At 41.1% G+C, this 25,045-nt stretch overlaps 1 protein-coding gene and 1 long non-coding RNA gene across 11 annotated transcripts in view; one reads left to right on the top strand and one right to left on the bottom strand.

The window, feature by feature from the left end:
- The window catches only part of daam1a (dishevelled associated activator of morphogenesis 1a), a 146,065-nt gene extending 123,537 nt beyond the window's left edge, over positions 1–22,528 (bottom strand). For 4 of the 10 annotated variants that reach the window (XR_011351326.1, XM_069916879.1, XM_069916873.1 and 1 more), the window contains exons 1-2: positions 22,422–22,528; positions 21,169–21,269 (exon numbers count right to left, since the gene is read on the bottom strand). The gene's annotated coding sequence lies outside the window, so the exon portion shown is untranslated. Of the gene's footprint in view, positions 1–21,168; positions 21,270–21,864; positions 22,121–22,421 lie in introns of those variants that run through there. The other 6 variants (XM_069916881.1, XM_069916875.1, XM_069916874.1 and 3 more) reach the window with 6 other exon arrangements.
- Positions 21,476–23,777, top strand: LOC138753646 (uncharacterized). The gene is made up of 3 exons (XR_011351328.1): positions 21,476–21,681; positions 22,515–22,590; positions 23,036–23,777. It is a non-coding gene; the product is annotated as an uncharacterized lncRNA (long non-coding RNA).
- The last annotated feature ends 1,268 nt before the right edge of the window (positions 23,778–25,045 follow it).

The raw sequence follows: 25,045 nt of genomic DNA on the forward strand, positions 1-25,045 counted from the left end.
ATGTTATGCATTCAACTAAACTATTAATAATGCCAATGTCTTACATCCAATAAACTGGAGCAAAGGATTCCAGAAATAGGCAAAAACCAAACCTCCTTTCATGTATTGTTTGCAGGAGTCTTCTTTGGCTTGGCTTCGCGGACGAAGATTTATGGAGGGGGTAAAAAGTCCACGTCAGCTGCAGGCTCGTTTGTGGCTGACAAGTCCGATGCGGGACAGGCAGACACGATTGCAGCGGTTGCAGGGGAAAATTGGTTGGTTGGGGTTGGGTGTTGGGTTTTTCCTCCTTTGCCTTTTGTCAGTGAGGTAGGCTCTGCGGTCTTCTTCAAAGGAGGTTGCTGCCCGCCAAACTGTGAGGCGCCAAGATGCACGGTTTGAGGCGATATCAGCCCACTGGCGGTGGTCAATGTGGCAGGCACCAAGAGATTTCTTTAGGCAGTCCTTGTACCTTTTCTTTGGTGCACCTCTGTCACGGTGGCCAGTGGAGAGCTCGCCATATAACACGATCTTGGGAAGGCGATTGTCCTCCATTCTGGAGACGTGACCCATCCAGCGCAGCTGGATCTTCAGCAGCGTGGACTCAAAGTATCAGCATCGATATTCCACACCATAGACATGAGGGGACAAAACCCACATTGACAAAATACAATGAATTTGGAAAACTTCAGAGTATTTTTCCACCGTGCATTATCTCAACACATAATGAGATATTGTTCAGAAGACCAGAGAGGGTGGTAGAGTCCAAAGAGGAAATTAGCACCTGGAAATGGCAAATCAATACTTCCCAGATGCTCAAGGTATCCAAGCATGCATAAAGATTTTGGGAAGGTGGCAGGACTAGAGGATGTGACAGAACTAGAAATGGTAACTAGTTCATAGAAACCAAACTTGAGACTGTGGCAAAGACCAGTTTAGAGTTGCAACTTTTCTTGTTTCAAAAAGCTTTCATGAACAATCGTCCCCTTATAAATACATCCTTGGGGAGTCATAATTCTCACTTTTACCCATTTTCAAAACATGAAAAAAGTTAAAAAGCAATACAACAGCGAACACAGAACAGCTATCCCAAAACACCCAAATGTACAGAGATAATCAAAGATCTATTCATTTACAAATCTCCATCCCAAAAACAGTTTGACTGACTTTCAAAAGGAAACTGCACTTTGATCACAGTAAGTTTAACAAAAACAGCTGGTTTATATTTCATGTTTTCTTTCTGAGCCCAACATGTACTTAAATAAAACAACTTAAAAGATTATTGTAATGGCATTGCATTCAGTGTCAAGCTTTCATTTCAAAACTGGACAATTGGCCTCAAGTCACAATGAGAATAAAAGACTCCTATGACCTCTTACTTCTTTTCTTTGTCTCACTAGCACTTCCTTTCCATCCCCTACAGCACTTGCACCTGACACTTGAAAATTAGAGGACACAGAGCTCTCTTTTGACGAACAAGATCATCCTGCAGAAATCCATCAGCGATAATGTGGGTATGAATCAGGTTAAGTGCGGTTCAAGCTGCATCATCACTCCTCACAGTTTTGAAACAAAAATTTTGATTTTTGTTTGATTCAATCAAGTTGTTTTAAAAATGTATTACAGCTGTACAAAATGTATGCTGAATAAAAGTACAGGTAGTCCCCGACTTATGACCGTAATTGGAACTGAAGGATCGGTCATATTTCTGAAAGAATGAAAGTCAGAATTTTGGACGTATGGGTAAAGTACCGAAGTCTTAAAGCAAACTTTTTAATCAAATGTTGTATTTGACAAACTATACCAAGGGATACGGGGCATGTAAGAGCCAAAATGTGCATACTTACCTGGTTAGATGGTGTCTCGGGGTCCATAGGCTGGGCGCAGCCATCTTGAGTTCTGTGCACATGTGCGAATCTTCGGTTGGCGCATGCGCAGTGGGTTTTCGTATTGGAGTTCGAGAGTTAAGCACCCTGGTGATATTGAATTTGTGCCTTTAAATCTCGGGCATGTGCCAAATGAACTCCAAGACGCGAATCTACCACACGTGCGCCAACCAAAGACTCGCACATGCGCACTGGAATAAAGATGGTTCTTCATACTTGCAGAAACTTCTACAGCTTCACGTATTTTCTCTTTGTCCTTTAAAATTGTTGAAATGGTGGAAAGAGACAATCTTTTGGCAAGGGATACATTTTCCGCTTGCTTGCCATCTTTCTAATGCACCTACGGAACGGTGACTGCACGCCAGGCATTATATTGTGCATACGACCAAATTTTTTTTTAAATGTGTGTGCAGACGGACGCAAATCAATCAGGTCGTACGTTGAGGAGTACCTGTACAATATCTTGGACTGAGTTTGAACAATTGACCAACCTTCCTAATGAGAGAAGCACCAAAACCCAAAATAAAATGCCAATACTGTCAAGCAATTTATGTATCTCATCATTAGTACAGTCATGCCATGCTGACAGAACTCAAAAACCACAGGAAGAAGAATTCTGGCAGGAAGATAAGAGAATTGTTAGATTACAATGCCTTGTTAGTGCATTCTAAGGATCTGATGGTCACACTTTGGACTGCTTAAGATGACATGGCGCTCCCAAACACCTGCCATATATTTCTAGACCTTAATACTTTGACCTGGAGAGCAGATAATGTATCTTTGCTCAAGGGTGAAAAAGGGATCTTGGAAAAATCTAGAAAATCATAGGCCAGTAGCTCACTTTGGTGGGAAGGAAAGGAAAGGGAAAGGATACTGAGGGATAGGATTTATGCATATTTGGAAAAGTCATAGTCAAATTAGGAACAGTCAACGTGGCTTTGAGGGGCTGGTCATTACTTAATTTTTTTGAGGAGGTGACAAACATGATTGATGAAGAAAGAGAAGGCAGTGAATGTAATATACATGGACTTCAGTAAGTAATTTGAAAAGATCCCTCAGGGTAAACTGACTCAGAATGTGCAGGTGCACAAGATCCTGGATGAGTTGATAATTTGCAAACAACAGGCACTTTCAAACTGCCATGTAAAATGGGGTTAACCACGCAATTTGCCAGGTTAGCGTCCCAGTTACTCGGCATTTAGAAAGGGTCCAACCTGGACAACTTCGTCTGAAACCCAACCGGGTCCCTGACCTACCTCAGAGGTAGTCAGGGAACCTAGTTAAGCTTACCTAGTTCTTGTCCACAGCCAATTTGAAAACAAAAAAATGGCCGACCGGCTTATTCCGGTGACGTAGGCACTTGCGTGTAGGTCACCAGGCACACAGCATCTGAGCATCTGGCAGTACTTCCGGTGAGTGTGTGATGTGTCATTGCGGGGGTGATTTAAATTGGTGGGTAGGTGATTTAATGGGTCAATCCCCCTGCAATTTGGAAGGTAATCACACCCAGGTTCCAGGAGGGCTACCCAGGTGCTGCAATTTGAAAGGAGCTACTGTCTTGCCTACACAAGCCAGAGCAGAGTGGTGGAAGGCTTCTATTCAGACTGGAGGCCTGTGACCAGTGGTGTTCCGTAGGGATTGGTGTTGGGGCACCTCTTGGCTGTGATATATATAAATAACAGATGAAAAAGTAGGAAGGTAGGTTATTAAGTTTGCAGATGATTCAAAGATTGGAGTTGTTGTCAGTGTAGAGAGCTATCAAAGAATACAACAGTATATAGAGGAGTGACAGAGAAAAAGCAGATGGAGTTAAACACGGCAAGTGTGAGGAGATGGAGTTCAAGAGATCAAATATGGGGATTGTACAGTTAATGGCAGTGCTATTAAAAGTATTGCCATGAATAAGGATCTGGTGTCCAGGGCCATAGCTCCTTGAAAGTTGCCAAGTAAGTAAATAGGGTTGTAAATAAGTCTTCTGGAACGCTTGGCTTCATGAGCAGGGAATTGAGTATAAAGCTAAGGAAGTCACCGTAGCAGCTATATAAAACTTTGGTTAGATTGTACTTTGGAATATTGTGACCAATTATAATCACTCCATAGGAGGCTGAGGGACTAGATAGAGATTTTAAAAATCAGAAGAGCCATTAATAGTCAGAATCCTATCCCCAGGGCTAAAGTTTCAAACATTGGAAGACATACATTTCAGGCAGGGGGAACAAAATTTAAGGAAAATGTGAGGGACAAATATTTGACATGGAGAGTGGTAGGTACCTGGAACTGGCTGCCAAAAGTAGTGGTGAAGGCATATACAATAGTACTACTTAAGAAGCTTCTAGATAAACAGAATAACATGAAGGGGATAGAGAGGTTTCTTGTGCAAGCAGCAGAGTTTTAGTTTAATTTGGGCTAGTATTCAGCACCAAACACATGGCTGAAGGTCCTGTTCCTGGGCTGTACTGTTCTCCATATTTTGCAAATAATCAAGTAATCTTGAAACAACAAGCCATATAGCACGATGATATAAAATGATCAGAATATTTTTCGCATGTCCATAAATATAGGATACAGAACATGGAAAACTTTTATGGAGGACAGGAATAACTATGTCAAATGATGAAAAATAATGACTTGGCACTGGATAGTTGACAGAAACATTTTAAAAAGCATTAGCCTGTTAATCTGGATTAAATAAAATACAGAAATGAATTAGCACATTCTGAAGGAAATCCTGTGGACAGATAAATAATGGTTTAATTGTGCCTTATCCAAGTCTAAACAAAGAAACATTCCAAGAAACATCTGCCTAATTAAGACCATATCCAAGTCTTCCAAGGAGTTTATAGTATATAATTAACCACTTCATTGTCAAATATCCGGAAGCAAAATTAATTATGACGAGCAAGCGCCAGAGATCTCTGAAACTTCTCTTTCAGTCGATATGTCCAAACCGTTCTAAACATCCAATTTGAAAAGGAAATATGATGCCTGCCTTCATTTTAACCAAATAGACATGTTTCAGCATGAACCATGTTCCACCAAAATTTAATACAGTCTTTCCCTTCATCTTTACATTCACAAATCATAGACTGGTATAGGAACAAGGACCAAAGACAAAAGCAGAAGGTCTGTTCCACCATTTAATGATATTAGATCCATCATTTTTCAACACATTGCTGTACTTCCCCTCAATTTCCTTAATCTAAAAATATATCCATCTATGTCCTGCTTGTTCTTAAGAAATGAAGCATTATAACCCATTGGAATTGAAGAATTTCACAGATTTTCTATCCTCAAGGAGAAAATGTTTCTTCACATCTCAAACCCAAATTGCAAAGAATAATCCTCCATTTTGAAACCTTCCACTGATTCAGGAAACTTCAGTCAGTACATTTTCCCTGTGTCCAGCCTGTTTAGCCTCATGAGAATTTTATACATTTCAATGAGATCACCTCATTGTCACATGTACTGTGCTGCAGTGAGAAAGGTCATTTTACTGAGCAGCCCAGTTGGTCAACCAACACATAACACAGTGTGTGGAGAGAGAGGCAGAGACAGAGATCAGTTAGTACAGAGCAATATTATTTAACCAGAAAGGAGTGGCATAGTTAGCATAGCAGTTAGCACAACACTGTTACAGCGCCAGCGACCTGGGTTCGAATCCAGCACTGTCCATAAGGAGTTTGTACATTCTCCCCGTGCCTGCATGGGTTTCCTCCAGGTGCTTCAGTTTCCTCCCATCCTTCAAAAACGTTCCAGGTCAATTGGGTGTAATTGGACGGCATGAGTTTGTGGGCCAGAAGTACCTGTTACTGTGCTGTAGGTCTTAAAAAAGCAACACTATTTTACTCATGGGCCCAGTCTACTTCTCCTGATAAAACCAGTCTGCACATCCCACCCAACCTAGATATAAATCTGATGGATTTTCTTTTGCCAGTCTGGATCAGGAGGGCCATGTTGAAACTGAAGTATTTCCAGGGACTAAGCACAAGAAACACTTTTTATTTTGACCATTCAGAACCAACTTGTCAATGTCATGAACATATTGGGCTGACCAACCTCCTGCACATTTCCAATGAGATATCCAAGACACAAATGCTACACTTCTATACCCAACTTTATAGGTGATGGCAAAACAGCCACTTCTGTAGCTAAGCAAGTGATCAATCTCAGGTCATCTACTGACCTTCAGATATTTGATTTATAACCAATACTGAACTCTAGAATCACAGTGATTCACACCCCCCCCACCCCCCCCCCCACCCCATAATCCATGAATCCACGAGTTATTTTGCCATTTAACTTTGACCACAAACATTCCAGGTCAAGGTACTGAAATACCTGACCTTGAAGAAATTCTGCTGATAAAATACATTTTAACCCTAATAGCTTGCCTAACATGCAGTACAGAGTATCCCCAAAATCTTGTTTTACTCAATCTGAGGATTACTTTTCATTTGGTGTTAAAAGACAAGAACCCACATGATGGAAGAGTAGTGGGACCTCCTATTTACCCACCTCTTGCACCTTGTTGGAGACTACACGGTGGACAGAAAAGAAACTATGGTTTGGTAAAGGTTTTGCTTCATGTTTTGCACTACGGATCAGCTCATTCTCATCTGCAAACAAACAGAGAAAAGAAACAATGTCTTCTCATTGCCCTTGCATCTTCCATCAGGTTTTTCTTCATCATCAACATTCTCCAATCCATATCCATAGTCTCATCCTCCGTTGTTCCAAAGAGAAAATCCCTAATTTTGTTACCCATGCTTCATGAGACATGTTCTCCAATCTAGGCAGCATCCTGTTAAATCCCCTATGCATCCTCTCTGCAGCTTTCACATCCTTCCTATAATGAGGGAACCAGAACTGTACACAATTCTCAAAGTGTGGTTAACCAGAGTTATAGAGAGCTGCAACATTACTTTGCAGTTCTTGAACTCAGTATCCCGAACTAATGAAGGCCAGCGCATCATAAGCCTTCTAAACTATCCAATCAACTTGTGCAGTACCTTTAAGGGATCTATTTAAGAAACGCTCCCCATATTCCTTGATACCTTGATGAAAGGCTCAAGTCTGAAACGTCAGTTATGTATTTTTACCTTTGTTATATAAAAGAACGAAGTCGAGTCTGAGGAGTTCATGTGCGATGAGGGCAGACCAACGTTCAGGCCGGTGGCTGTCAGCCTTGTCTAGCATGGTTCTGATGGTCCAGCATGCTAACTTGAGTTTGTGTGCATCTTTTGAGGGGAAGGACATGGACCCGACATGGTCTTTGCCCTCAGACAGCTCCAAGAAAAGTGCAGAGAACAAAACAAAGGACTCTACATCACCTTTGTTGACCTCACCAAAGCCTTTGACACCGTGAGCAGGAAAGGGCTTTGGCAAATACTAGAGCACCTCGAATGCCCCCCCAAGTTCCTCAACATGGTTATCCAACTGCACGAAAACCAACAAGGTCGGGTCAGATACAGCAATGAGCTCTCCGAACCCTTCTCCATTGACAACGGCGTGAAGCAAGGCTGCGTCCTCGCACCAACCCTCTTTACTATCTTCTTCAGCATGATGCTGAAACAAGCCATGAAAGACCTCAACAATGAAGACGCTGTTTACATCCGGTACCGCACAGATGGCAGTCTCTTCAATCTGAGGCGCCTGCAAGCTCACACCAAGGCACAAGAGCAACTTGTACGTGAACTACTCTTTGCAGACGATGCCGCTTTAGTTCCCATTCAGAGCCAGCTCTCCAGCGCATGACGTCCTGTTTTGCAGAAACTGCCAAAATGTTTGGCCTGGAAGTCAGCCTGAAGAAAACTGAGGTCCTCCATCAGCCAGCTCCCCACCATGACTACCAGCCCCCCCACATCTCCATCGGGCACACAAAACTCAAAACGGTCAACCAGTTTACCTACCTCGACTACACCATTTCATCTGATGCAAGGATCGACAAAGAGATAGACAACAGACTCGCCAAGGCAAATAGTGCCTTTGGAAGACTACACAATAGAAACACCTGAAGAAACACACAAAGATCAGCGTGTACAGAGCCGTTGTCATACCCACGCTCCTGTTCGGCTCTGAATCATGGGTCCTCTACCGGCATCACCTACGGCTCCTAGAACTCTTCCATCAGCGCTGTCTCCGCTCCATCCTCAACATTCATTGGAATGACTTCATCACCAACATCGAAGTACTCGAGCTGGCAGAGTCCACAAGCATCGAATCCATGCTGCTGAAGACCCAACTGCACTGGGTGGGTCACGTCTCCAGAATGGAGGACCATCACCTTCCCAAGATCGTGTTCTATGGCGAGTTCTCCACTGGCCACCGAGACAGAGGTGCACCAAAGAAGAGGTACAAGGACTGCTTAAAGAAATTTCTTGGTGCCTGCCACATTGACCACCGCCAGTGGGCTGATATCGCCTCCAACCGTGCATCTTGGCACCTCACAGTTCGGCGGGCAGCATCCTCCTTTGAAGAAGACCGCAGAGCCCACCTCACTGACAAAAAACAAAGGAGGAAAAACCCAACATCCAACCCCAACCCACCAATTTTCCCTTGCAACCGCTGCAACCGTGCCTGCCTGTCCCGCATCGGACTTATCAGTCACCAACGAGCCTGCAGCAGACGTGGACATACCCCTCCATAAACCTTCGTCCGCGAAGCCAAGCCAAAGAATATAAAAGAACACTGCTTGACCTGCTGAGTTTCTCCAGCATTGTGTTTTTACGTCAACCACGGTGTCTTCAGATTTTCGTGTTTTACTCCCAAATTCCTCTTCACTGAGGTGAAGTCTGGACCACTCACCAAAGGAAGCGCACACATAATACATCACCTCTCCTTTCTCAGTGTAGTGATTGCCACATGGCCACTGTTTGGATTGCCAGGCAAAAGGTCACAGCAAATGGCCTCTCCTTCATTACTGCATCCATAGCAACATTTTCTCATGGTGTCCCCTGTTTTCACTGAGTTTGCTACATCATGGCATGACCAAGTGTCTAGCGGTATAAATGAGCTTGTTAGACAGCCTAAGGCAAAGTCTGATTTCAAACTCGGGCAGGTGGAGCTCATTAGCCTCGTCAAGAGTGTCCTAGGAGAAGGACACTCCGAAGTAACACCTACGACCTTTGAACCCAGCTGTCACCGTCCCAGCTTGCTCGGAATGAAGGGTGGGGCCAGTGCTGCACACACTGCACTCCACCTAAAAAAAATCCATTGTGCAGGCTTACAGGACATTCCCATGTCCACAATCCTTCCTAAACCTTCATTCGCAAAGCCAAGCCTTAATCTCTGCACTATTAAGAATCTTCCAAAATGTATCATTCATTCTTTTCCCGATTGAACCTCATCTGCCCAACTCTGCATCCTCTCTATATCCTGCTGTAACCCACAACTTTCCACAGCACCTCTAACCTTTATGTCATCTGCAAACATACAAACCACCTCTCCAAGTAATTTATAAAACTCACAAAGAGCCAGGATCCCAGAACAGATCCCTGTGGAGCACCACTGGTCACCAAATTCCAGGCAGAATCCACTCTATCTACTACCACCCTCTGCTTTCTGAGGGCAAGCCAATTCCAAATCCTCCAAGACAAGTTACCATGGATCCCATGCCTCATGACTTTCTCAATGAGCCGACCATGGGAACATTGTCAAATGCTTTACTAAAATCCATATGCATCACATCCACTTCTCAATGTCTTGGGTCACTCCCTTGGAAACAAAAATCAGGTATGTGAGGCACAATTTTCCCCTCACAATGCCATGCTAACTATTCTTAATAAGACTATGCTTCTCCAAATCCACACCCTAAGAATCCTCCCTAATAGGTTGCCCACCACATCAAAAGACTCACTGGTCCATAGTTCCCAGAATTAACCCTATTACATTTCTTGAACAACAGTACATGTGGCCAGGGAGAATGCAAGGGTCATCATCAATGCTCCAGAAATATCTTCCTTCACTTCCCATAATCATGTGAGGTATACCCATAGAGCCCAGGGACTTATCGATCCTAATGTTTTTCAGAAGCTCCAACACTATGTCTTTCTTAAATTCAAACTCCAACACATTAGCCTGTTCTACTTTCCCTTGTGAACACTAAAGCAAAGTATTAACTAAGAACCTCCCCTACCTCTTCTTCCTCTCGACATATTTCCCCCTTTATCCCAAAGTGGCCCTACCCTCACTCCCATCATGTTCCTGTTCTTGACTAAAGTGTAGAATTCCTTGGTTTTCCTTAATCTTCCTTGTTCCAAGTCTCTTCCTGGCCACCTTATAATTCTTGAGATCCTCGTCTGATTTTTATTTCCTATTTTACGTCATTTTCCTCTTGAGTAACTGTTCCACCTCTGTTGTCAATCACGATTCATTTACCTTCCCATCTTTTTTCTATTTCAGTGGGTCCAACCTATCCTGACCCAATGAATGCAAGTCTCACATTTCTGCTGTGCATTTTCCTGAGATCAACTGTTCCCAATTCCTGCCTGACACCATCATAATTAGCATGTAAAGTAGTTCTTATTTTCCTACTCCCATTCTTACTTTTCTCTCTCACAATTTATACCCAACCCAACTTCTCATGTCTCTCTCCCTCTACCTATTTCTCCATCTGTCCAATATTCAATTATCTCCTAACCTTTCCACGCTTTTAACATCCTCTCTTGATCTACTTCATATCACCCCTTCCTACTTTAGTCTTGATAGAGGGTCCCAACCTGAGACACTAATTGACCAATTCTATCCATAGACTGTCACCTTCACCAATGGTCCCTTATATAATGCTTTAATCCAATTAATATATTTCTCTGGTAGGTTGAACCGATGTAGTTCTTTAAATAAATAATTCCATTCTACCCTGTCAACGGCTTTCTCTGCGTCAAAAGCATCCGCCACTGTTGGAGTCTTCTTTCCTTGTACTGCATGGATTAAGTTAATGAACTTAGAGATATTGTCCATTGTTTGTCTTTTCTTAAGAAATCCAGTTTCGTCAAGTTTTACTATTTTTGGTACACAGACAGCCAATCTGCTTGCTCATAGTTTTGCTATTATCTGATTCCACCTGCATTGAATTCGCCCATCGTTATTGAATGAAGATCTACCGGGACCAATGCCTGAAGAGGGCGCACAAAATCAGTGAACCGGTGTGGACTCGAAAGGCCAACATGGCCTGTTTCCGCTCCATAAATGGTTATATGGTTATTGAATGAAGATGCTGTCTGACCCACTAGGTTCCTCGAGGTTTTTTTTGTTCAATAAAGATTGCAGCATCTGCAGTTGTGTTTCTCTGAAATACTTAGGTACTTCAAATTCTGGCCATAATCATCCAATGTTAATAATCTTCCCACCTTTAAGACACATCTTGAATCCTCCCTGATCATGTTTGGGGTTACCTACCCAATACCTATTTATGTGACTCACATGAACCACTTGAAGTATTTTGGCTCTTTAAAGAGATGACAAATAAGATAAGCAGCTAGACTTAAAACATTGTTTTACTTCCTCATGACTGAACTGCCTTCCAGGCCTTCAGATCACATGAATTCAATGCAGTCAGAAAGAAGCAGAAATTCATGAAATCTTCACAAAAATAATCCATTAAAGTACCGAGTCAAAATTGTTGACTTTTCAATCCTTCATTTGCTATCACTGGATAATCATTCCATCATAATTACAAGAAGTGCAGGAACAGTTAAAAATGAAGGTTCACATGATGCAAGAACAAGGATAAGATTTTGGTCCTTTGAAATGAACCAATTTTGATCATGTTTTCAAAAAAAAGGGAAAAAAAGTATTCACATGCAAGAGTAATGTCAACTTTTAAGAAAGCAAAACACCCTTGACTTTTTTCAACTGAGATTAGTGTTGAAATATACTGTTATTCTGAATCCAAACTGTAAACAATAATTACCTGCAAGTAGAAAGCTCAAAGGTGATTTATTGAATTTTCTTATTATGAAATGCTTATTATTTTCACAGTGTCACCATTACTCTCCACAATCATTTTTGTTACACAAACAGCAAGCATGCTTAGCTCTCTCAGAAATTGATCTGAAATCCTTCCAAGTCTGATAATGAACAAATCCTTACTCCGAGATTCAGATGTCATTTTAAAGCATAAAATCCACAAACTTTTACATGTGGATTTACAGTTCTAAAATTCTGTTTACCACAAGATGGATTGGATTTACACATTTCTTGAATGAATAGTCTTGTGAAGCATTTACATTTTTATCAGATGAATACAGAATATAAATAAGGAGAATATTGGAAGATCGGATCAACCTGACAAGCACTTAATGCAGAGAGTTGTTTTGGAGCCGATACATTTCATTGAATAACAGATTAATCAGGTTTTGTTTAGTGTTATCAAATCAACATGAGGATCTCCAAAATGTTATTTGAGGAGGCAGATGACTTTCTGGCTCACTGTTGAAATTTTGGGAAAACACAACAAACTCCGGGTACTGGAATCTTGAGCAACCAAGATGGACGAACTAAGCAAGTCAGGCAGCATCCAAACATAGTTTTGGATCAGGATTTTTTTTTGTCAGTTTAACTGCTAAGGGTGGAGTTTTACCCATATTTGTCTTAGACGGTTTCACCTTTAAAGAGGTTGTTAATGAATGACACTGACTGTGGCCCAGCAGTTCAGAAAGTGCGTGCAGGAAATTCAACTCATGATTGAGGGCCAGGAAAACCTGGGAAGTTTCCAGGAACTTTACATGAGCAGAACAGGGAGGATTATTGCCAACAGCCTGGGGTTTTCTCCTCCCCTGAACTTGCCTTACATTTTTGAAAATGAAATTAATGTGGCTCAGTAATAAGCCAGATGAAATGAAGAGCTATGCTGATCAAGAAGACCAGAAACTTCATGCTGTTCTAAAATCTGCACATAGTCCTCAGCCATCTTGTTCACCTCCACTATGACACATCATCGCAAAGAAGTAGACCTTTAGGAGATGGAATAAGCATTTTAAGTTTTCAACTCTGTCATAAACCATCTACAATTAATGATGAAACAATTGATCATAAGTTCCTGCAAATCTTACTCTTGCTGAAAACTTCAGACCCAAAAGTTCAAAAGTCAGTGTCACATTTATGTGGAAAAGCTCCAGGAGCAGATGCTAAACCTGCAAAAGTCTTCAAAACGAGGCCGTTGTTGATTGAGAAACTGGCATCGTTACTTCAGGTGTTATGAAACACCGTAAAACTTCAAGAGTCCTAAGTTACACAGTAATACAACCACAAAGGCAACCATCAAATCTGTGGTATTCACCAAGGAATCTCTTTACTCTCAACTGATAAACAGGTCAATCACTTACATTGATGGAGGCTTACTTCTTGAAATCCAATGTGGTTTCCGTAAAGGGTGTGAAACAATAGACATCGTCTTTGCTGCAAGGAAACTCCAAGAAAAATCTATGGACACTATTTGTGGTGAGCACCCGGGAAAGATATGCTGCTTTCGAAAGTTCTCCACAATTGTTTGACAAGTCCATGATGGAATGATGGCCAGAGTAATGACTGATGCACTAGGCTGTCTGCTTGTTCCTATACTGTTTACTATAACGTTCTCTGCAATGCTGTCTGACACTGATCCTGAAGATGATAGTGGAATAAACCTTGTTTACAATACTGGAGGTGCTCTTCATAATTGAAGGAAACAGCCAAAACCAAAGTAAGAGAAACCAGCTTCAGGATTTCTCTTTGGTGATGACTGAGCACACAATGGAAACTCAAGAGACTGGCATGCAAGAAAGCTTGGCCAACTGTGGCAAAATTAACCTCACAATTAGCAAAGCAAACAGAAGTTGTGCACCAGCTACACTAAACACCCCATAAACAGAACCATCTATCCTGCAAATGGTCAAAGACTTTCAGTGGGGAACAAGACAGCACTTTCTCAAGATCAATAAACTTTGATGTTAACAATGGGATAGCAAATGTCAGTTCTGTTTTTGGAAGTCGAAGTATGGGATTGAAGAGAAATCAAGACTGAAGATCAAACTGAAGTGCATCAGGCTGTTGTTATGCCCATCTTACTCTATGCTTGTGAGACAGATGGTGTACAGCAGACATGCCAGACAGCTTAAACACTACCACGTGAACTGCCTGTGCAGAATACTTCACATCAAATGGCAAGATTCCAGTCACACAGATTCTTCCCCTGACAAATCTCCCCTGCATCTACACACTTGAAAGAATCTCCGATCAGATTTGTGGACATGTTAGAAGAATGCCTAATGATAGAAGATCAGTCACATGGTAGACTGTAAAAGAGATTTAAAGACTTTCTTAGCACATATCTGGAGTTTCAGCACACACCACTTGGTCAACAACCATTTGATCTTCCTGTGTACCATAACTTCACAGAAAGCAACGCTCATTCAGATGAAAAGTTAGAATGGAGAAAATAAAAAATTCTCAAAATTCAAAAGCCATTGACACGATAGCATCCCACACCTCTGTTACCTGTGTGAATTGAATTTTTGAGCCCAGATTGAACAAATCAGCCATCGTTAAATAAAGTACATCTAAAACAAGATATCGTGGTCTTACTTGAGAACTGAGAAAGAGTAACAAAAGCACAATTTTCCACTTTCAAAGCAAACTGTTACCATCAACGTCAGTAATTTATTACGTGGTATAAAATGCTCATCATCAAAACTAACACTTTAAGCACCATAACTGTATAAAAATTAAAATGTTGCAGAAAATAAGGAGTGGTGAAGAAAACGAAGGGAGCATCACTGACTCCAGTAGTGGTCATGCCAGGTGGTCAACCTCAGCCAATCTGCCGAGTGAGGGGAAGGGGGAGATTTTTTTTTGGAAAAAAACATTTCCTCTAAACAAGTCAGCTGCAATTAACCAAGGTCCACAGCCTCACTTGACTCTTGGGTCTCTACCCTCACAAAGACCTCCTTTTTCTTCTCTCCAGCCCTGCTCCTTTTTCCGACAACATAAAACATGCTTGTTTTGACTTTTAGATGAAAGGTCATTGAACAGAAACGTTAACCATTTCTCTCTTCCCACTTCACATGGCCTGTTAAGTACTTCCAACATTTTCTTTTATTTGGGATTTTGAGCTTTAGAAAAGGTGCTTTTGTACCTTTTCTAAGCCTATTATACTCAAAGTAGCAGAACAAACTAGTCATCAAACCAATGGATAACAAATGCAACTTCTGCATTGATCAAAACAGCTGGATTCTGCCAACTTTTGTCAGAACTAGAAACCAGACCACTCACAATGGATCATACTACCAAACAACCCAAGCTTCACATACGACTTCCCACGTAACTCTGCAGGTCAAAAAAAAATCAACGGGCACATTTAAAGTGTTGTATTGGAATAAAGGGACCTAGGATCGCTGCAAGGAAGTCATGAATTTATTGGATAATAGAGATGGTATAAGGGGCTGACTGGCCTTCTGTACCTATTTCTTCTGTTCTAATTAGAACTGGTGGTTGGCTGAAAGACCACCAATTGCAAGCGTTAGAATAATTATATTTGTCTCGCAACAGCTAATTGTAACAATCCATGGCAGCACCACTACATCCTTCCATGAATCCTAAAAGACACTCTCATGAAGAAAGGTTCAAGCCTGAAACACCTCCTGCCATTTGTTTTCCATGGATGCTGCATGACCTCCCAAATTTCTCCAGCACTTCTGTGTACTGCACAAGACACCTTTCGTCCTCTTCAGTGCCAAGTTTACAAACCTATATCCTTGAAGGCCTGCACGGGCCTCTAACATAACACAATGTTCTCCACCTTAAATCTTCAGAGAATTCCAAGTGGTAACTCCATTGCTTTCTTTGCTCGATTTACATTTTTCCAAATGCTTCCAAGAATATCAAAAGCATTCTTAAAATCCCATCCTCAAGGGCCCTCAACTTTGTATGCGATTACATCCAGATAACCCTGCATTTCCAACATATCCATCAGGAGGATTTAAGGTGCATTTTATTATTTTAAACATTGACAATATAGTGCTGCATCGATGATCTGAGCAATAGGACCTTTGTACCTCATTTTAATTGCATCATGGATTGTTCACATGTTTTTTTAATATCGATGTCAAGTGTCTATAAAAAATGCAAGGACTCTAGCTCATGTATTTTGTGAATACAGGTACATGGAGAGTATTCACTTATAAAAATGTTGGTCCAAGACCCCATGTTTCGGAGCACAATTATGAATCACACTTTTGCTGTCAGTAGATGGCTCTGCATGTGCTCAGATCTTATCCTAGCCATTCAACTTCTACAGTACAGTCAAGGAAATCTTACTCCAACAAAACATTTTCAACAAATAAAAACACATTTTATTTAGAAAGTGTCTGCAGTTCTAACAGACCACTTGCTCATTTTATAAAGCTGTCCTGGCCGCACTCAGGAATTCTATTCCACGGTGCTAAGTCCAAACAAGGGGAGGGAACCGAGACTCATGTTATACACCATGTGGCCACATTGTGAACCAGAACAATGATAAAGAAAGACAGCGTTAGCACATTTACATCTTTAGTACTGTCAGGAAGACATGTAATGTGCTTATTCTTCAAAACTTGAATCTTCCGCTCACCGATCACTGTCTTCATCCCACTGTTTGCTATTAGCAAATCTATACATCCACCAGATGTCCGAAAAAATTACTAAAATACACAGACAGAAACACTATGGATCAGCAAAAGAAAAAAATCATTCTCTGACTTGTGCACTACCAACATATACAATCCCTTCAGCAGACAAACCACACCGTACACTATTCACTTTACTGAACCAAAATAGCATTGAGTAAAAAGTCACAAGTATAACAAAATAATCCAATAATTCCAAGCAAGGAGGACAACAAAATCTGTAATTTCTCTATAATACCAGCGGAAGTTCAATACGTGTCTCAATACAAGCATCTTTCAAAGCAGCTTTGTGATCTCCAGTCTAATAACATTGGCTTCAAATATGTTTGCACGCTACTGGAATTGATCCCTTTGTCTGCAGGTGATTTAAGAATCCAAATGGCTTTTTAAACTCAAAAATAAATCTTTCTAAGCACCAGCAGTAATCAAAAAAAATATATCCACTGTTTCACAAATAATATGGGAACTCAACACAATACGATTTCCACAATCAATATTCCATTTCTGAAAGGCACAAGTCCCATCTTCTGTTGTATCTATTATGCACTTAATAATTAATCTGAAATGAACACTTTGGACCAGATACATGGGAGCATCAGTTAAAAACAAACAGATAAGCAAGTAATAAGCAGTAGGTCATCCAGCAATTGGTTGAAGAAAAGGCAAGGCAGCAGGTTCAGAATTAAGATCAACATTTTGAAGAAAGGGGAGAAAGAAAAAAGTATCTGCAAAATAAATAGTGCAATCTCCTTTGTAGTTAATGAGCCTTATGACAATGCAACCTGCTTAAAGGACAAATGATTACTCAGACATCATGAGTAAACAAGTTAAAACTTATTGAAATCACACCAATAGAAAAGATGGGGAAAGATCCAGGCTAAGCAAAATTATGGACTACAGACTGCTGGAGACTGCCTCAAGACTGGCTGAAGGGGTATCAGATATCGGAACTAGGGTGGCCAGATGTCCGGTTTTAGAACATACATTCCAGCTTTTCAGCCCTCTGTCATCCATCAGGTGCCACCTCGAGCCAGACATTAATGTGTCCTCCATTTAGGGTGTAGGCCCTACACCCCCAAAAGGAGGACAAATTAAGGGGCAGAAAGGGCACTTACATTTTATTTTCAGCATGCGCGGCCATGTTTTTTCTCGTGCTCATGCACAATGAGAGGGAAGGGTGACGGCAACGCACAAAGTGCCAGCTGGTGCATGCGCAATGAGGGGGAATTGTGACAGTGGCGGTGCCCACCACCCCCTCCACCCTGCCTCCTGCTGAGAGAGTTTCTGTCGCTGACCCTGCAAGTCTTGTTTTGGTAAGTTTGCAATGGCCACCCTAAACAGAACTGAGACACAAGAGGGTGCAGAGGACAAGCTAGGGGTAGAGAAGAATCTTCTTGAAATGTTGCACCTTTTCTGATAAAAGTAACCCCACAGTACTAACAGGCAGGGAATTTCATGGCTTACACTCAGTGACAGTGAAAGACCAGTGACATATTTATAACATGGGATGGTGGGCAGTTTTGAAGATAAACCTGGAGAGGGGTGGTGTCCCCAAGCATTTGTTGAATCTATTCTTCTTGGCGGTAGATGTTGGTTTAGAAGGTACTGTCAGTACAGTCCACACAAGTATCAGAAGTGATTGTTGCAGATGATGAAGACTGCAGATCCTGTGCACTGATAGCAGAGGGAATAAATACTTAAAGAATTTGATGGGGCAAGAAGCAGCATCTTCGAGGTTGTAGTGAGCTTCAAATAGGGGGCTACTTGAGAATAGATGTTCAAAATTGGAATCATAACCAATGTAATTCAGGATCATAATGGAACACAAGGAGAAGAGCACCAACACTGTCACCTGAGAGGGAGAATGTGCAATTGTAAAATTGATCCCTCCCATGTATGCCTTGCTGATAAGATTACACTGGTAAAGTCAGGAATGACTTGTTAAAAGCTCTGCACACAGATCTGCAAAATCAAGCTTGAATTGTCAATAGGAATAGAAATACTGGAAGTTCAGCAAGATATAGAGAAGAATTGACAAGCCTAAACCACAGAGAACTTCTTTGTGATCTATTTCTACTTCATCATTTATTGGATTTTCAAATGCCCTCTTACTTCCTATCTTCAATACAATGGTTGTTTTATACACATATGTCTGAATTACTTCTATCAAGAAAATCTATCAATTTCCTCTTGCTAATTAAAGAAACTTCTTCAAAATAATCTTTTTAGTACATTTAAGCTCTCAATCCTGAAGACCTACTTGAAAAATTGGGCAAGAACTTCACAAAACTTAACAATGCAACACCCTAGCAGTTTAGCCCTCTTGTATTTTTAATGAGCATTCAGACACCTACTTCATACTTTTTCTGTATCATATCAGATATTTTCAGCTTCATAATAAACAATAAACTTGAAAAATCTCTCACTGCATCTGATTTTGTTGGAAGCCAGCACCATACAATTCCATCAAAGCTAAAGAAAAGGACCAAAATATTCTTCAAAGGGTCTTGCATTGCCCAGTTCAATCAATATTCTGGATTCTATGACTTCATTACCACTGCTACACATTGGTTTCATTGCTCTATTCCATCATCAGAGAGCAGTATTTTAGACACTCCACTTAAATTTCTTTTCTCTACTCCTTGCAACCTTCACTTATCAAAAGATCCCATTCGCTGCACTTTGCACACAGTATCTTGGTCATTTTTTTTCTTTGCATGGATAAAACAAAGATCAGAAGTTATGTAGGGCAGTAAATGCAGCTGATGATCCTACATGAAGTGCTGCCCAACTGTCTCATGATCATGATATACTGTACCAGTTACAAGCAATGCCTCTGTAGCTCAGGTCAATCAGCAAAATATCAATTATCCTCTCTAATCTTGACCCAAAGAAAATTGAAGGTGTAATTATGTTGAAGGGAAAAGTGATGTTCTAATTTTTTAAAATAATTAATCTGAAGATCTTCATTCTTGGTCTTCACGTAAACTATCAAAAGACAGCTCACTCTATTAAAATATTTTTATTCAACATCTTGATCCAGAAAAGTCTTTAAAGATAGCAACTGGCATACCAATCATATTGCGATAGAACAAAAATCTTGTTATTTTAAGGATATAATTTGTGCACAACCCTCAACAACGCTATCAAGATCTCAATTAAAAACACTGAGAAATTGTTTTGTTCATCCATTCTACAAATAATTATACAAATATCAAACCACACTTCAAAATATAGAACAGAATATTTCAGTATAGGTTCTTCAGCCCATAAGGTCATGCTGACCTATGAAACCCTAATATATAGACCACAGGTGAAAATATTAATGATAAATCCAGAATTTTCAAAAATAAAATTGTCTTTAATACATCTTGGGGAATTTTATACAGCAACAACGATGTGTTTTCAGGTATAACTATTTTTGAGAGGTACTGCCCAAGTTCAACAGTACCATTCTATCCAGTCACGGTTAACGTGCTGTGTTTATTTGGCACATCTATGAAATATATATTTCTGGATTCATTGAAAAATGTTCACACTGACCAACTGAATCAATTTCACACATCTTTACTGTTTAAAAATAGAAACCAATATCTACATTTGCTCAAGTATTCTCCACATTTCTCCGCCATGTATTTTACAGAATTTTTTTTAATGTTGGAACTTGGCATCCACTTGTTCCTCTATTGGTTTTGTTGCAAAATGGGCACAAACTATTCCAAGCCAGATCTATAAACTAATAACCTTGAAATGAGAATTGCACAACTTGCTGCAGGAATGTTTTTAATACAACATTCACTTCCCTGAGGAATATAGAAAATAAACTTCCACTGGAACGAAATGACTTACAATCACTCAGATTAATTAAATTACTCTTTTTATGGCTTTAGTGTCTTTTCCTCTTAGCATCTGAGAACTCTTCCTTCCACAGTTCCTTTGATGAAGGATATTTAATTGATTTGCAAGGCACTGAATATTAAACTGCAAGGCAACTAGATTAACAATAAATAAGATAGCCTGAGTTTGGAAATTATATCGTCATGCAACATTAATACAAATGCAGTTCCGTATAATCTATGGACCACATTTCTGGGAATTTGACAAAAGTATTCCCAAGTCAATGTTTTCTCTTTAATTGTTTCTAAAAATAAGTTGTCGAACACTAGTATATAGGGTAAACCTTGGGTGATTTTCCATCACCGTAATATTAGATGAGCTGTATGATTGATTGCATTAGATTGGGAACACAAGTACAATGCTTCTTCCATTATGTGTGTTCTCTGCACATTTTTGCATCCGAAGAATAAATTTTCACTCTGGAAGAACCAGTTATTTAAATGACTGCGGTTTTCAATTTGAGCAGGTATTTATCATCTATGAGCAGAATCTGCAGTTTTAAAAGAGATTAAATAAATTCATCTTTTCTTAAAGATATGCCAATAGCTTTTCAAGACTTAAGCTGGAAGTGAAATTTACCTTTGTCACGAAATCATGGTCAGTTTTTTTTTAAAACATCTTACTTTTCACGACTCATCGAGTTCTGCTCGTTTAAAAACTCTAGATTGCTTTACAACAAATAACATCTGCTTTATATAAAGCAAACAACGTTGTTATTCAGTATTGACTCATCTAACATTGCTCATTATGCAAAGGTAAACAGTTTTCACCCGAAACATCTGTCAATTTGGACAGAGAGCTTCATCCACACCCGACTTCCAGAATTGCATCCTGTTCATAATCAGTCTCCCAACTTGATTCTGGTCAAGTTCTGCAGAGTCCAGAAAGGACGAAAGACAGAATGTGCACATGGAAACATTATATCACGTACAGATCTTCCCCTCCCTCCCCCCACCCCTATCCCCAAGTTGCACCTCTTGATCATGTTCAATCTTTCCTCTGGTGTCACGTACAAAAGGACACACCCAAACATTTTTATCTGACACATTTAACCTCACTCGCCCAATGTAGGATCGGGACGCCAGCAGATCACTCTGATCCCCCCCCCCCCCCACCAAATCTCAGAATCCATGCGGGACGCATGGGGACAAAGATGAGAAGCAAGTGTTTCCCGGACTGAAGGATTTTTTTAAAAATTGCATGCATGTCTGACGATGATCGCAGAATCGCCGAAGGTTGCCCTTCCAGTGAAGGGTGTGGGGTTGGCGACCGCCCGTTCACAGGTGATCGCTTTCGTTCCAGCCCCCATCGGCAGGGTGGGAGCAGCCCCCCGGCGTCTCGGCAGCCCAGCGCATTCTTTCAAGCGCTCGCTCCAAATAACACGGTTGCTTCCCATCACCAGCGCCCACTTTACCACGGCCAGGGAAGCCCCCCCCCCCAAATCACAGCCGTGCCTTGAACCTCACCTTGAACAAAAGCATCCACTCCCGTTCTTGCGCGAGTGACAAACAAAAGACGAGGCGCGGGATGGAACTGGGAAAGATTAATGATTTCTGACATGTGGGCTTGGCGTTTTAATTCCGTGAAGGGGAGAGGGGGGGGCGCCTTAACAATTGAGACATTCTTCGCAGACTCGAGCAGCCTGTAACAACCCCCCCACCACCACCAAAGTCCGTCTCCAGGCACGAAAGCAACAAAGCAACAGCTGCGCGCCCGTGGACTTGGGGGGTGGGGAGGGGGGGCTGGGCTGGAAGCTGCCGGTCAGCGTGGAGGGGCAAGGGGGTACCTTCTCTGGAATGGAACGCAGCCTGGTTCCTTTTGTTGCCGGCGATGCCGGCTCGCCTGACAATGCCTGTCCAGCGCGGAGCCCCGTGTCGTCCCACCCATGCTCACCGTGCGCTAACCTGAACGCTTCGGGGGCTTTCCACCTACTTTTCCCTCATGAGTGGGCCAACACAATACAGGAGCCCATCACAAATGTCACCCGAGCTGGGGGGAGGGGGGAATAACACCAAAAAATTACCAACAAATTCCAAGCATCCGTGCTGCATCGTCCATATTTCCCCCCTTCTTTCTTTACAAAAGGATTCAGTCTAACAATTTCCTTTCCCTGCAGGTGACATCATCCTGTTTTACCCACAGAAGACAGCAGTGGGTGAGAGCGCATGTACTCCGGACCCACTGCATTCTGGGTATTGTAGTGCTCCACTGTTTTGGCTTCGCCAAGCAAAGGTGGGGGGGGGGGGGGCGTAGGGGAGTACTACTCCCACGAGATGGCGGGGCAGCTGCCTGGCCCAGGCCATCGTTATTGGGTGCTGGCACTGGATGTTGCTTTCGTGCCCTCATTGGCTACGTGCGGTGGTAACAATGCTGCGATTTGGTTGTTCCACTGTCCCCCTGGCAGTTTGAGGTTGGCATTGTCATACCCCTGATGAAGGAGATGGCCACTCACGTTGAAGGCTGCACTTTTGCACCATTTCTTTGGCTCGAACATTATTCAGGATATTTGAAAGGCTCGTGCTATGATGGCACATGGTGTCACGCCGATCATGAATGTGCAATCCTTAATTGAAGGGTCATATAAACACAGTGAACTTCTGTTCAGGCCAAATGACATGTTTTGATTTATTTTACCAGGGATGGCCATTGCAAAGTGGACGCAATAACATTTTATACAACTTCTAATGAAAATGGTTTATATTGCCCAATGATTCTGCTTGTGGTCAGCGGACAAAGATCTATTTGAACCCAGGCATGGAGAAAGATTTCATCTAAACGTTCTAGGCTGGGGCAACGTAGAGGACAGAAAAAAAAAGCCATATGGCTCTTATTACATGTGTGTCAAAGATCGAATATACAGATCTTCCAACAGGGTGTAATGTAATACGTATCTCAGGAATCTGTGGTTGTTTATACCAACAGCATGTTTAAATTAAGTTTTGAAAATGCTTTGTTACTCTTTGTTGCAAAGCGGGCATTCGTAATGTGACAATAGAACCCAGTGATGACTCAATATAAAATAGTTCATTCGCTGACAAGTTTGTGAGTTTATTGTTTTTCTACTCTGTTCAGATTTATTTGAAGCTGGTGACCATAACTGGTTTGAAATTCTATCAATTTCTTGGATTTTCAATTTAGATCATAATTCGTTTTATATTTCTTTTATTACCTCGTAAATAATAAATCATTAAAATACACATGTGAGAATAAGTTATTACGTTATAAAAAGCTGGAATTCTAACAGTGATTTAAAGCATGTTTTCGCGAGACCTATTGGAATTTTACATGTGTGCTTAATAAGCACCTTTCGGCATAACTTTGTACCATGCAAAATTAAATTGTTTTTCTGCACTTTTTATTCATCTTTTACATAGTATATCAGAGATAGAAATCAATAAATTAAAATAATGTTTACTCAAACCTGATCCATTTAATATCTTACAAAAATAAATAAAAGCAATATCAATAAATATGCCATGACATTAAAAAGACTGCAGAAATCATTTTCTGTATACATTCACAACAGTTTGTTTACTGCATCATTTTACAACACATCTCCAGTAAATTAAATTGCATCCAATATGCCATTTGCTTTAGATGAGCACTGAAGTTTTTTAAAAAATATTAAAGTATAGAATCAACCCCTTCAAAATTAATGGAAAAAGTCTATCTCCTGACTAAATATGTTGTCATCTATGAAAAGGGCAGAAGAGAACATTAGTTTGCGGAACTGACAATCTCATAGTAAATAGGGACAATGCCATTGAGATGCTGAGAAACAATCTGCACTTGGACATTAGATATTATCTTGGAGTGGCTCCTCTACCCTCTCCCATTTTTTAATACATTGGCCATATAATAGGTGAGGCTGATCCCTGTTTTTTTTTTAAATTATGTAATTCAACATGCAGCAGATCAAAAAACCCTTTTCAGGCATATACTGTAAGGCATCTCTGAAATGATCCATGAAAGACAAATATTGTTTGAGCATGTTGATATATTCATTTGTGTTCCTTGTGGCAGTATTCTCCTCAATATGGCCCAACTTTTCAGCTTGACAAGCTGTAAACATTTTGAGTGAGTTGAAGAATTATTTAGTACTCATAGAATGATGAGCGACTGGATATACACGCCTGAAAGATTGGTAGAATAGAAACCTTAATCATATTTTTAAAAGTCCAAATATAGTGATGAGAAAAACAGGCTGATACCAAAGAAACCTCTCTGTCCCCCTGGTGAACGAGACCCCTGCATACCCACGCCTGAGGCAAAGAGAACCCTATCCAAGAATAACCCACACTGTGTAGGCCAACTGACAAAGGTCTTTTTAGACATCCTCACAGCAACAGTCCATTGGCCCCACAGGATTCAAGACAGCCACCATCATCCCAGTACCAAAGAGGGCAACAATAACAGGCCTTAGTGATGACCACTCTGGGGCACTGACCTCCACCATTATGAGCGTCGGTGACAGGACGCATCAAAGCTCACCTCCCAGGGATGCTGGATCCATTTAAATTTGTCTAGAGAAGAAAGCATTTCACTGACGATACAGTAGCCTGGTCCATTCACTCCGACCAGACCCACCTGGAGAATGACACCTCATATGCCAGGCTGCTGTTTGTCAACTTCAGCTTGGCCTTTAAT

The sequence above is a fragment of the Narcine bancroftii genome, chromosome 2, assembly GCF_036971445.1.
Source record: "Narcine bancroftii isolate sNarBan1 chromosome 2, sNarBan1.hap1, whole genome shotgun sequence".
Classification (NCBI taxonomy): Eukaryota; Metazoa; Chordata; class Chondrichthyes; order Torpediniformes; family Narcinidae; genus Narcine; species Narcine bancroftii.